The 13,454-nt window shown below is 39.6% G+C and overlaps 1 protein-coding gene across 8 annotated transcripts in view; it reads right to left on the reverse strand.

Annotated features, from left to right (window-relative positions):
- dlgap2a (discs, large (Drosophila) homolog-associated protein 2a) overlaps positions 1-13,454 on the reverse strand; it is a 167,091-nt gene that overhangs the window by 119,941 nt on the left and 33,696 nt on the right. The window lies entirely within an intron of this gene.

The raw sequence follows: 13,454 nt of genomic DNA on the forward strand, positions 1-13,454 counted from the left end.
TACACTGCAAATACTCACACAAAATAAATACTCACACAAAATAAATACTCACAACACTGCCAAATACTCACAACACTAACAAAATACTCACGACACTGCCAAATACTCACAACACTAACAAAATACTCATGACACTGCCAAATACTCATGACACTGCCAAATACTTACAAGACTGCCAAATACTTACAACACTACCAAATACTCACAACACAAATTAAGTGTTTCCAGGGGACAGTAAAATGTGATGAACATGGCTGAGACACACTTGCTGACATGTAGGGTTGCCAGGTCAGCGGTTTTCCCTTGGACTTCTTTTAGAGTGTTGCGGCAGGTTGAATTTTTTTTTGTGCGTGGGTTGAATATAAATGAAATAATTTATTTCCAACAACCAAATCCCAAACAGACTGTAGTCCAAATCAACACACACAAAGTGCATCAGAGAAGAGACACGGCGTCACAGTGATGCAGGTCAAGTGACGTCAACTTGAGTGCTCGTTAGTTTTTGTTCAGTAAAAAGTTGATTCGAACTCTGTTTGATCCAGCTTATTATAAAGCACTTTATATTGCCAGCCAGCATGAAGTTAGCCTGTCTCTTATTTAATGACGTGTATTTCATCAGATTATTTGAATTGGCAGGCTAAAAGGTTCAGTGTGAAGAATTTTGTGGTGAATTTGCATGTTGCAGCTGAAAAGCCCTCACCTTACTCTCCCCTTCCAAACATAAAATAAAAAACCTGTGGTAGCCTTCAATTTTTATGAAAACTCAAAAGGTGTTTAGTTTGTCCGGTCTGGACAACTGTAAAAAACATGGCCTCCGTAGAGAGGACCCCCTCCCGATGTAAATATAAAGTTTTTAAATATAAAGGGGTAATTCTAGGGCAAAGAAACAACAATTTAGATGAAACACACTAGTGAAAACATTGCTAGGATGAATTTATATTCAATTTCTGCCAGTAGATCCCTTTCACCTAAATCTTACATACTGGACCTTTAAGTTTCACGTTTATCACTTTTTAGTGTCCCCTTTCATGTTGTGAGTAATTATAATAATAATGACTTTATTTATAGAGCTGATTTCAAAATCCAAGTAACAAAGTCCTTTACAAGGGCAGCAGGTCATACAATCATAGGCACAGCAAAAATTAAGGAATGGCAAATATTAAAAGATGGTATTCATTTAAAAGAACTCTAAAAGACATACAACTATTTTAAATGAATAGAAAACAATTCTGCGAAAATCAGGAAAAGGCTCTTCCTCAGGCAGATCGTTCAAGAGTTTTGGGAGTGCTCACAGCGAATGATCTCATTTAGTTTCTAATCCAAAATCTTTTTGAAACACACAGGAGACCTCTGCCTGAGGATCACAATGTACTTGTGTATATGTAGCCGGGAGAAAGGCCATTGAGAGCTTTAAAAGTAATCTTAAAATCAATTCTAAAACATACAGGAAACCAAAGACGCTAGAATAGGAGCAATGTGGTCAGGTTTTTTGTTTCAACTTCTAAGTCTGGACACTGAGTTCTGTACAGTCTGGAGACGATCGATAGATATTTGTGCTAGGGAAGTAAAGAGGCTGTTACAATGCGTGAGGAAATAAAAGCATAGAAAACTGTCTCAGTGTCTTTGAAAGTTAAAATTGATCAACATTTTAGTTGTGACGTCTTGTATGTGAGTGTTTGGTTGTGTTGTGAGTATTTGTTTTCTCCATTTGCACGTGTTGTATCTATTTGGAAGTGGGGTTTTTTCTCTTGTAGCGCATTGAGCTCTCAGGGCCACCGTAGGTATCAGATATCAAAAGTCTATCACTCCTCAGGGAATTATCATACATTTAGGTCAATAATTATCCACATGGTGCATAAAAACTAAGCGGACGAGTGGATATCAATATTTAAAGCACATCGGATTCTAAAGGGGAAAACTCTCCAGCAGTGTGGCACATGCAGCTATCTATCAATCTCTCTTATGAAGCAATTGGGCAGCCTGGCTGAAGGGCCTCTTGCTTGCCGTGACAGGGGAGCAGGCTTTTAGTTGGAAGTCCTTCGGCCCCAGCAGGGCTCAAGGTCGCTTGGCAGAGCTGCTCGCCGTCAACCCAAATCCTTCAATAATTAACAGTGGCAGACACGACGGAGCAGCTGTCAATCCAGATCTATAGTCTCGGGCCAGGGGAGCCGGCTATAGCAAACCACTGTGCATTCTAACAGTGCTCGACCAGGTATAGAGTGGGGATTTATGATCTCAGTGAAAAAAATCATCCACCCCTTCACTGGGGGGGGGGTTAAATGTGTAACACTCATACTGGTCCCTGTGAAAAAATTAAGATGAAGGAGACACGATAAAGAAGGGGTGGGCTGTCTGGGTTTGTAATGATGATGTGGCTCAGATCAGATGAGTTAATTGGGTGATTCTCAGTGGGATGATATTTTCACAGCCCTATTTTTACCTTCTGTTATGAATCACACAAAGAATTTAATTCACTATGAATTTATAATTTTAGTTTAATGCCCCATTTTAGCATTATTGAAAAGCCCCACAGAAATAATGTATCATCACCATCAATATCATTATTTTTACCATTATTATTATTGGTTGGAAAAGGGTAATTCATGAAACACTGCCTCTGGGCAAAAATCTGCCAATCATACCATGGCAACCAGGCATAGGCACAGCAAATCACAAACCACAAGTCAAACCATCCCAGGGTATAAGGTTAGATTGAAACGTTTTAATAACATCTTAATTTACAATACTCATATTGACATAAACTGTCCAGAGGACAACATGACAGTCCAACAAAAGTGAAGCCAATGTGTCTCCATTGCCCCCTGTTGGCTGGCTGCAGTAAAGGCCATAAACCTCCCCCATGTTAGCAGAGGGGAAATGCATGGACCAAACAAAAAAGTTAAAATGCAACTTTGAATACTTTTCTTTTCTTTTTGCAAAAATGATTTCTGTTATTTTAGGTCGTTTTTATCACACTGATGTATGTCTTGGTAAGTTTAGTTTTAACTAGTTATTTGGTGCTATAACAGTGAGCTCAAACATCATGATTGACAGCTAAGACAATCTCCCAATCTCATCAAGCACATGTATCTGTGGGACCTCGATACCACAGCTCCATCCCCTGATTGCCACTGTGGCAAATCATGTCAGTGGCATAGGATGGTAGAATTCATATCCAGAGTATTCTGTGGAAGGAAGTGAAGACGTAATCCATCTTTATTTAAAGTCGTTTAGCTCGAATAAATCTACCTTGAAATATAGGTACAGGGCTGACTTACTTCCAAGTCATGGATCATCAGCTGGTAAATATGCTGAGTGTTCTGAGTTGCTGTTGAAGACAAACATTTCCTGATTATGTTTGCCCTATGGCAAATATCTGAACTGGTATGTTACTGCATTTCCAAAAATACAGTACATTACTGTAAATTACATATTGCATGAAGCACTTTACCCATAATGCCATGCAAATTGTGGTAATTAAGTGTAAAGCTGTTTAATGGTTATTATGGATATTTTTTATTGTGTATTTTGGGAGTTTGACTGTAAAAATACAGCAAAGGTCAACAGTCTATGAAAATGTTTCTGATTTCTTCTATGTAAAAAGACCGCAAATTTCAAATGTTAAAGTTTATACTTGAACTAAACCGAGCTCTGCGGGTGGAAGATTCCCTAAACTTATGAGCCTCTTGGAGCCTGAAATCTTTTTTAACTGGTGTATTTCCCCAGGCTATTTGGGAGACAGATCTATACCTTTACCTTGTATTTAGTTTATCTGCTCAACACAAATTCTTTCTCAAGATTTATATCAAATAAAATTCCTTATAGATTTAATTGATTATGATTTTAAAAATATATATTTCATGCAATAGAAAAAATCTTGCTAAAGAAGCTTCACAACACCTGATAAACCTGGAGCATAATGCAGCTGCTTGGTCTGATCTGCTCAGTCACATCAAACCACAAAACAAACACTTTCAAATTGAGTAATCTTATATTAGCCCAGCCTCTCAGTTATCTTCTTGTTCGCCATTGACCTTTATCACCTTCTTATATTCTTCCAATTCTCTACCCTTTACTCTTCTCTTACTCTCCTTTCTTCATCTCTCTCTTCTTCTCGATCCCTCCTCTCATCTCTTTTTCTCAGGTATGATCATTTTACGAGCTCCTCACATGCTCATCTTACAATACCTCTTCTCTCCTGTGCCGGGTGTGTTCTCGGTCGACTGGAAAATGCGAGCCTTCGCCTTTGTGTAAAACAAATCTCATTTCATAAAAATATTCATTTCACGGGTCGCTGTCCCATACAAACCAATATCCACGTGGGGAAAGGCTTTAAGCATTATTCCCCTCTTTATTCAAATTGGAAACAGCGGAATGGGGCTGTGCCAGAGATATCAGCCTCCTGCTGTACGTGGTTTGTCCTTGTAATGAGGATGCAGTCGCTGCTAACTATTCATTCCAGTCATTCACTATCTGGCCTTATTGTCGCTCTCGAATGGCTGTGGCCAAACAACATGCGCAAAAGACATCTCACATGTCTTGTTGTGTCGGACTGATGTGCTCCCGGCTCCTTGTCTAATGTTTACAATGTCCTTGTTTAATGATGCACGTACAGAATCCCACAAGAACCGCTGTTGAGTGTCCTTATGGAAGAGAGCTAACAGAACTTTTTCATTTAAAGTATGTCGGCATTACAAGAAATACACAGTGAGAACTTAGAATCCAAATATATCCCTGGTTTTACAGAATCCACAAACAAATTGATGTATTTCATTATTTGAGGACTTAATATACAAGAATTGAGATTTTTCAGTCTGGATCAAAGTGGTGGGCTGACTAAATAAATGGCTCTGCCTTAATGGTAAATGGGCTGCATATATATAGAGCTGTGCACTTTTCTAATCAATCGACCACTCAGAAGTGCTTCAGAATGTATATGTTATTCTCCCATGGATCCATACGCTGATGAGAAATTAGGGGTTCATTCTTATGCTCAAGGACACTCCAGCACTTCTCTGAAACTAGACGAATGAAGCAGGAACTTTTCAATTGTACAAAACCTCTGGAGACAAGTGTTCAACACTATTGCAGCAGATGCAGAAATAGCCTTTTTGTCACTTTTCCAAAGCTTGAATCCAACATTTTCATAATACAACTTGAGTCTTTTATTAAACCATCGCTGCCAACTAAACACCCATGTCTTTGAAGCTCAGTGCCTCTTGATGCTCAAGAACAATACATGCTGCCGTCACATATGAAGAGATAAATCCGTATGTTGACATGCTTGTTGAGTAATACATTTACTAAAGGGCAGCACATAAGAGAGATTCTGACGACAATAAATGCAGTGACGGTGGCGGTTGTGATAATTTACCTCTAAAGAGGCAAAAAGGCATTGCAACATTGGGACAGTAAAAGCCTCTTCACTGATTTCACCAATGAGAGAAGTTACCGCCAAACACCACTGTTGAAATTTCTTCCTCATGTCCTGTGGTCGTCTTACTTGAACTACTGGCTACACTGCACCCCCCATAATCTCTGGTGGTTACTCTCTGTTTCTTCCATCTCTTTAATCCTTCAGAAGATGTGCACATATGGACAAAATAAATGCAGAGTACGGATAGTAGACTCCTTCCATTGCCAATAGCACAGGTTCTCTTTTAAACACGTCTTGTCTCTAAGCCTTAGCTGATGTACCTAAGTAAAAATAACACTTGTATAATTTTGTTAGACTTGACAAAGGTCTTCCAGGAGATATTATTCAGAGACTGAGTTGTGCTCGCAGTGACTATAAATTGACAATGATGTCATGTTAACACAGTGACCCCCCAACTGAAGCAGGTTTTTACCTGGATTCACTTCTTCAGATGAATACAGCACAAACATGCACCAGTTTGTCAGGAACACAATTAAAAACCTAGAAGTCATCTAGCGGTGATGTCCAACATCCTAAACTAACCAAGCGTACGGACGTGCATTTCTCTGACGCACATGTTAACTACAGTGGTGGCATAGTAGTGTGCTTTACCTGCACACTGTCAAAACTGCTAAACCACTGTGACATTAAATGCATCCAAGAGGAAATGTCTAAGTCTATCAGACAAATCAGATCTAGAGTTAATTTAATACTGTGTCTGTATTCCTGGCATATCTGGCTCTGCTTGCAGTCTGGATAATGGATCTCCTAGTTTATCTGCTCCCTCTGATCTCATTTGCTCTTACGTTTTGTTTGTGGTTTGTACACATGCTGTGTGTGTGTGTGTGTGTATCCATTATGTAACCACTGAACCCACTGCTGTAGTTGTTCAAGGTGATATCGCCCACATTATTCACAAGGATTCCTCACACAGACAAACCTCACAGTCGGATAATACGTCTGCATTACAGCGTGGTGCATCGATCTACTTCTCAGCTGGCCATGTCATGTCGGGCGAATAAAGCAGCTGCAGAGCGTTTGAATCATTCACGGCAGTTTTAAAAAATACAGTCAGGTGTCGGCACTGTCTGGAGGGGTCTGCTCTATTCACACCATCCTGAACTGCAAAGGCTAGCCAACAACAGCACATTTATTTTTTAATGTCACTCCTTCATTCATATCGTGCACTGACTGGGTCAACACAGGGCTTGATGAATGCGACTCCTTAGGCCCTATAAGAAAAACAACGTGCTGAATATGCCAAGCCGCTCTGTTTGCAGTTTAGGAAAGCACCAGAAATGACTCTGAGCAGGTGATTACTCGGCTGCATTAAGCAGTGTGATGGATGTTCCCGAAGGTAATAACACACACAACTAAGACAAATGTGTGAGCGAAGGCACCCGGGCTGCAAGTGCATAATAAACAGGTAAAACACACAGATATGCAAATCTGATGTTACAAGGTGGAAACTAATGGATGAGCAGTTTGAAAAGTGTTTTAATGTTTTTTACATGTTGCATTTCAGTCTCTCCTCGCTCCACCTCAGTTTACTTAATGAGACTGATACACACGGTTTCAATCTTCTCAGCTTGCTCTAACTTGAAAGCATTTTTCCTTCTTGTGTTTGGTCGTGCATAAGTAAAAACAGAGATGACTGACATGTCCAATTACATTTCCCCACATGAAGGAAAACAGTAAATTAGCGATGAACAGCGTTTAGCTCAGGAATGATCAGAGCCGGACATCCAATTTGAGGCCGGCATCTAGTGCAGTTTGTGATGAGCTGCCACTTTCGAGTCCTGACTCAGCAGGTCACTATGTGGCAGCAGAAAGGAGACCTTCAGCACTTTGTCTATGATTCATCTAAATCATTAGATCTTGAAAGACCCAGCCGTAGAGGACAAATGTTTACGGCCAGGAGATGTAGAAGGTGTAAATCAAGGCTTGTGGAGGCAACCCTACTCCCCTGTGGCATCATCAGAAGTATGATAAACAGTCAGCACATTCACAGAAAGTTTCTCATTCAACTGCCACTTTACTGCAATGGTCACGCAACTTAATCTTCTCAGAGAAAAAGATGACAGGGAATGAAACAATAAAGGCAAGTGTGCAGCACTGTCCTGTTATAGTTGCATTTGCTGTGTTTCTGTTTTCTACAGCTCTCTCTGAATCAAACATTATGCAGAGACTGAAGCGAGACTGTCAGGTTGGCCCTCTTGCCCTCGAGGCTGCTAGAGACATCGATGCCATTTAAAAAACTTTGAAAAACACATTTGTCTTTCTTGGCCCTGGAACAAAAAATGGTCATTTGGTTGAAATGCGTGTGATTTGACATTACTGACATTTTATTCATCAACAGCAACTGAAACAGAGTTGGATTTTTTTTTTGTTTTCAATTACTGTAGATATTCTGAACTGCTGTTGAACTGTGTATGCCAATCTAATATAAAACCTCGGATACATGTTGCGGTCCAAGATTAAAATTCAAACATTGCAAATGGTTATTACATACATTACCATGTTCCACAATGTGGTTTTTCCGCATGTTATTACATCATATCCTCATTTTGTAATAAGGACATACAATAAATATGTTAGTTTAAGAAACTAAACTGAGGGCCAATATACTTTATGCTATTATAATAGCATTAGCAACTGAAATTTAGCTCAGTCTGAATGCTGTTTTCTTTATAGCCTCCATCTTCTGTTCATATCTTTCTACCTCTAAATATTCCATTTGATAGTGTGCAGGAAATTACAATACAAATTGCACAAGATGATAAACTAAATATATACAACAAATCACAAATGCACTGATGAAAAATATTAACATAGACACTAGTTTTCCATACGAGGAATTAGGCGTCATAATGATCAACACACCATTTTACTACCCAATAAGAGAGGGGCTGCTGTTTGAATCACTATGAATCATACTCATTCAATTTGAATGTGGAATATTCAACATTTTCAGGTAAAGATGGCTCCTACCATCTAGAGACAGCAGATAATGTTAACGTACTAATTAAAACAATGGTCCAGATGTTAAGATTAAGCCATGATAATGTTAAGCAGCTTTTGGAAACATATTGTATACACTGCACACACGTAGTCATGCCAACTCCATCTGCAGCTCGTCCAAAGTCTCAAAAGGCCACTCTGTCATCTGTAGGTCTAGAATCCCAAAATGAGCATTCTCAATGACACCGCGGCTCCAATTACTTTCCCCTAATCTGACACAAACCTTGGGAAAGGACGCCTGTAATGGTGACAAAAACTTCTGTCACGAAGGTGCTATTCTGTTCCTGGAAAGGGTGACAGATACAAATGATTTCGCAGGGTACAAAGTGGAAAGCGAAAAGGGAAATGAGACGCATTACAGAGTGAGCAATGCTGATTATTACACTGCCCCAAGATGTGGTAGTATTTGTGGACCCAAAGCTGGACTTAATGAAAAGAAGTCACGGGATGAAGAAGAATTGTGCTTACACTGAAATTCAATATCACTTCATGTTCACAAGATGGGCTCCGGAGCAGGACTGCAGAGATTGTAATGAGTATGAACTATCTCATTCAGATAGGGAGCGCACTACGGAGCTCAATAAAGGAGGAATCAGGGAGATTATGCACATGGGGTCTTGCTATTATCGGTCTGAATAATTTCCATACTGGTCTCAAGTCTGTAATACCAAACATCCCACATGAAATGAATTGAATGAATTACAACAATGATTCTTTTTAGAATCTGGGTCACTGAGAACATAAATGCTAATCAAAAGAGCCACAGAACTCAGGAACTGATAGTTCGCTAAACCCCACCCCCAAACAGTGATTGTCCAATGAGAAGCAAACTTAATTGGGCTTGGTCCTGTCAAACTTGAGTTTTCTTCACGTTGACATATTTCACATGTGGAGTGGTTTGTCTTTTTACCTTTTCCAAAAACAAAAATGCAAGGAATGAAATCAATTTTATTTTTTTATCTTAGTAACCCATGAAGCTATCACTAGCTTAATTAGCAAAATTCCTAGGGTGAGGAAAATCTCCCAATAAAGTCGTTATGATCAAAAAATACACTATAAAAATACTGCATGAGTCTACACAACAAAATATGTTGGTAGAAGAAGGCAGGTCTCTCAGGCAATACTGGTACAAAACCAAGCGATTTAAGCTACATTTGTTCAAACCTGGTTGCATTTAACAAGATGAAAGATTCCTATCAGAGCAGTAATTAATTTCTGGCAATTTGCATGTGACTCACACTCATTTCACAGCCCCTCTTGCAGAAAATGCTGCCTCCACAAGTTCAACCCTGCACCTGGCGTTGCGACACAAAGACAGATTAGGGGTCGTCTGTCGATGTTTACTGAAGAAAATTAAAACAAAGTGTGTTCAAATTAAATGAGCTTGACCTACTGCAGCGGAACTGTGCACATATGTGGCATCTGTGCAGTCGGCTCCCTTCGACGCCCTTTGAAAGACAAAAACACGGCAGCAACACGCCAGCTGACACAACGCTAATAGTCAGACACTCACAAACACATGTTTTTTTCATGTGCCAGATTTATGTTTATACGTATATCTGTGTTAATATTGTATATAGAATTTCTTTTCTTTTTAGCTTCTGGCAATGGAAATTAACGTCGATGAGTTAAAAAACGAGGATTTCCATACTAGGCCTTGGCCTAGTCTAGACTGAGCAACTAAAATCTGTGCTGTGATGGGCAGAAACATCCCTCCTCCTATCATCATTTTAAATCTTGTGTATATTTGCCTACTTATTGGATATTACCAGCAGCGCAGCACATGCTGACATAGGGATCATGCTGGTTAACATGAAACAGTGGGTTATCTGATCTGACACTCCGCAAGGGCTCAGAGTGTGCAAATACACAGCGATGGAGATGCAGTGCACATTTTGTTGTAATAAATGTTTTTCCTTTGTAAATAGGTGTTAGAAACAAAGGTCAATCAAATAAGAATAAGAAAAAATAAGTTAATAAACAGGCATCACATTCAGCTTGCAAACGTTTTATGTTTTACGTTTAAAATGTTTTAAATGCCCGGCTCAGTGGTGAAATCATCTTCATAGTTAGAAACACAACAGATTGTGAGGACGTCAACCTGCATCAGAACATGAATGCATATTCTAGCAGACTTTTGTGCCTTTTGAAACACACAAGTCTTTTTCAGAGGGATGTGCTATATTGCTACTGCTTTGTAAATAACCTCAGGGGCTTTCCTAAAAAGTTTTGATTGTAATCGCTGCTGAGTCTCAGAGTCTCAAAGTCTTCAGGCAAAACAAAAACTAAGTCATCAAGCTTCTAAGAGACTTATTTGGTATTTAGAGTACACAACAGCAATAATAGCTGAGGGGAGCTAATTTACTGTGATTCTGGGTTTGACAGTGATGGAGTAGAAGCCCACTACAGTATTATACAACTACAAGTGTATGTGCACAGAGCACGATCAAAAGTTAGATGAACATAGGGAACACTAGAAAGTTCCAAAGCCCTTCTCTTTCTTTCGTTCCTCTTTCTTATATTAAGATGGTCCTGACTGCTCCCAAAAGTGAGGCCAAAGCGTTTCGATCGTCACCTTGTGGCTGGCTGCAGTGTAGGTCATAAATTCCATCTCCTCAATGTTAGTGGATTGGACACATCAAATAAGATGGTCCAGGTCATTTTAGGGAGTTCTTATCACACTCATATATATTCAAGTGTTCATTTTTCTTATAAGTTTGTTTTTAATTAGTTATGAGACTTCATGATTGACAGCTGAGACTGACTTGTGACAGTTGTGTGCACATCGATACTGCGGCATCATCTCTCACTCTATACCGTGCAGACTCCAGCTGCATCTGCGCTAGATGGCGGCATTCATATCCACTGTATTTTAGTTTTGTTTCTGGATAGTATGAAGAGGTTAAGATTTCATCTTTATGTACAGTCTATGTACTATACAACCACAAGTAAGTGTGCACTGATTCCAAACTTAGAAAACTAGAGAAAAGAATGTAAGGGATGATGTAACATGTTGTTTCACTGCTGTCAGTAGCTGGACTGAGAAAGAATCTGAGGATTTTGCGGAGAGGGGGAAAAGGGATAGAAGAGACAGAAAATTTGTTTGGGTGGGTGACAAGGATGATAAATGTGAATTTAGTGTGCGGTTGTGTCAGCCACTGCTGGATAAAAAAGTGGGGAGAAGACATATAAAGTTCTTTCATAAGATGACAGAAACACTTAGTCCCCTTTTGGGAATGTGGAAAAGAAGAAACTCTGTTCAAATAAATGATCAAATGTTTGTGATTATCTGACACAGTTAAAATACACGTCCTATGTCCATGTATAAACTCATTATCCTCTATCCACTGTATTACCCACTGATGCATGATAGCCCCTTCTAGACAGGCTGGAATCTCAAGAGAAAATAAAGGAAATAACTGAATATCACCACGCCAGTGTTCATCTATTATTCAGTTTGTCAATGCTCGTCTTTGAAATTCAGCTTATTTCTCAAAGTGTAGGGGACCTTTAATATTCCCTTTCTACACCACAGGGAAAGAAAATAAAGGCGAAAACAGAAAACAAAGCTGTCATTAGAATATGTTACTCACAAGACTCATGCTGCTAAAAAAGAAACAACGTTCTGTGTCCTCTGTATGATTCAAACTTTTGGAGAAAAAAAATCTCACCACCATCACTGATTCCTCAGCTGAACAACTGCCTCACAGCATGGAAGGTGTTTTTTGGGGGATTTTCAACAACCTCTTTGGTGTTTTGTGCCTTAAATATTTTGTGTTTAAAGCCTTTATCACTTTACTTTTTTAAGTGTTTGTCTATAAATATCACAGGTATTTGTATCTACTAAAACTTGCAAATTAAATGTATATATACATGTATATATAAAGAGAGAGAGACAGAGAGAGAGAGAGAGATAAAGAAATAGCTGTAAAAACAGTGCAAAACATATTTGAGTGGAATTCAATTTGATAAACCTGAAACCACTTGGAAGGTGAGAGGTGGCTGAGAGCAGACAATTATCTAATCTATCTAACTACCTTTCAAACTATATTTTAGTTCCATGTAGAAAAAACTCAACAACCAGTGCATTGCCTTGCTCATATAAATTATCAATATCACTTTTTCTCCAGGTGTTGCTCACTGCAATGTCCCCACTGCTTGTGCCGACTCTAGTTGAAAATCTCTGGTTGTCCATTTTCCTGTGTAAAATATGAAGTGTGTCCTTTCACTGCTGCTCAGTCTCTGTATCCACCTGTTCCCCAACACACATGAGCTGAGCCTGAGTGACCTGGCTTCCTCCACACAGTCTGCCCCCCTTCCTGTGCCCTCATGCCAATCCGCCTGATCATCTCAGAGCCTAAATGGCAGCAAGCAAACCAGACAGCCTGACTCCAACAATATTACGACACGGCGGACCATTTCTGTCAGAATTCTGGCTGTCTGTTTATAAGCGAGGGATCAGTCTTTTACATGGACCTGGGAGCTGAGGGCAAAGGGTTGAGCTTAGATCATTAGGAGGAATAAAAACCTGCAGTATAAATGTGTGTATACACATACTCTTCGTCCTGAACCAACTCCAAACCCACTGATTTACAGCCTTTACCTCTGTAGTGGAGACTCGTCCCTCTTGGCCCTGCTTTAAGTCAGAGGGAAACTGAAATCTATAACACAGCAGTGGAGAGGACAGCCACTCTGCTCGGACTTACTATAATCCTTCAATTTCATATTTAGCCGTGTGTGATAACCAGGCCACTCTATCTGCCCCACACTGCTGGCACTGTCAAAAAAACAAAGAGAGGCGGTCAAAAGATCACTCTCCTGCAATTAAGATTTCCCTCCCTGGGTCAAATGTAATATGTGAGTGTGTGCTCCAGTGTGTCAGGGTGTGAGGTGCCAAATATAGCAGCTCTAAGACACCAGTAGAGTAATATTTTATTCCAACAGGGATTGGAATAAGAGATCACAGCTCCCCCATGAGGAAAGAAGTTGGCATAAAATGACATCAGAGTAAAGAGAA

This window comes from Paralichthys olivaceus, chromosome 12, assembly GCF_024713975.1.
Source record: "Paralichthys olivaceus isolate ysfri-2021 chromosome 12, ASM2471397v2, whole genome shotgun sequence".
NCBI lineage: Eukaryota > Metazoa > Chordata > Actinopteri > Pleuronectiformes > Paralichthyidae > Paralichthys > Paralichthys olivaceus.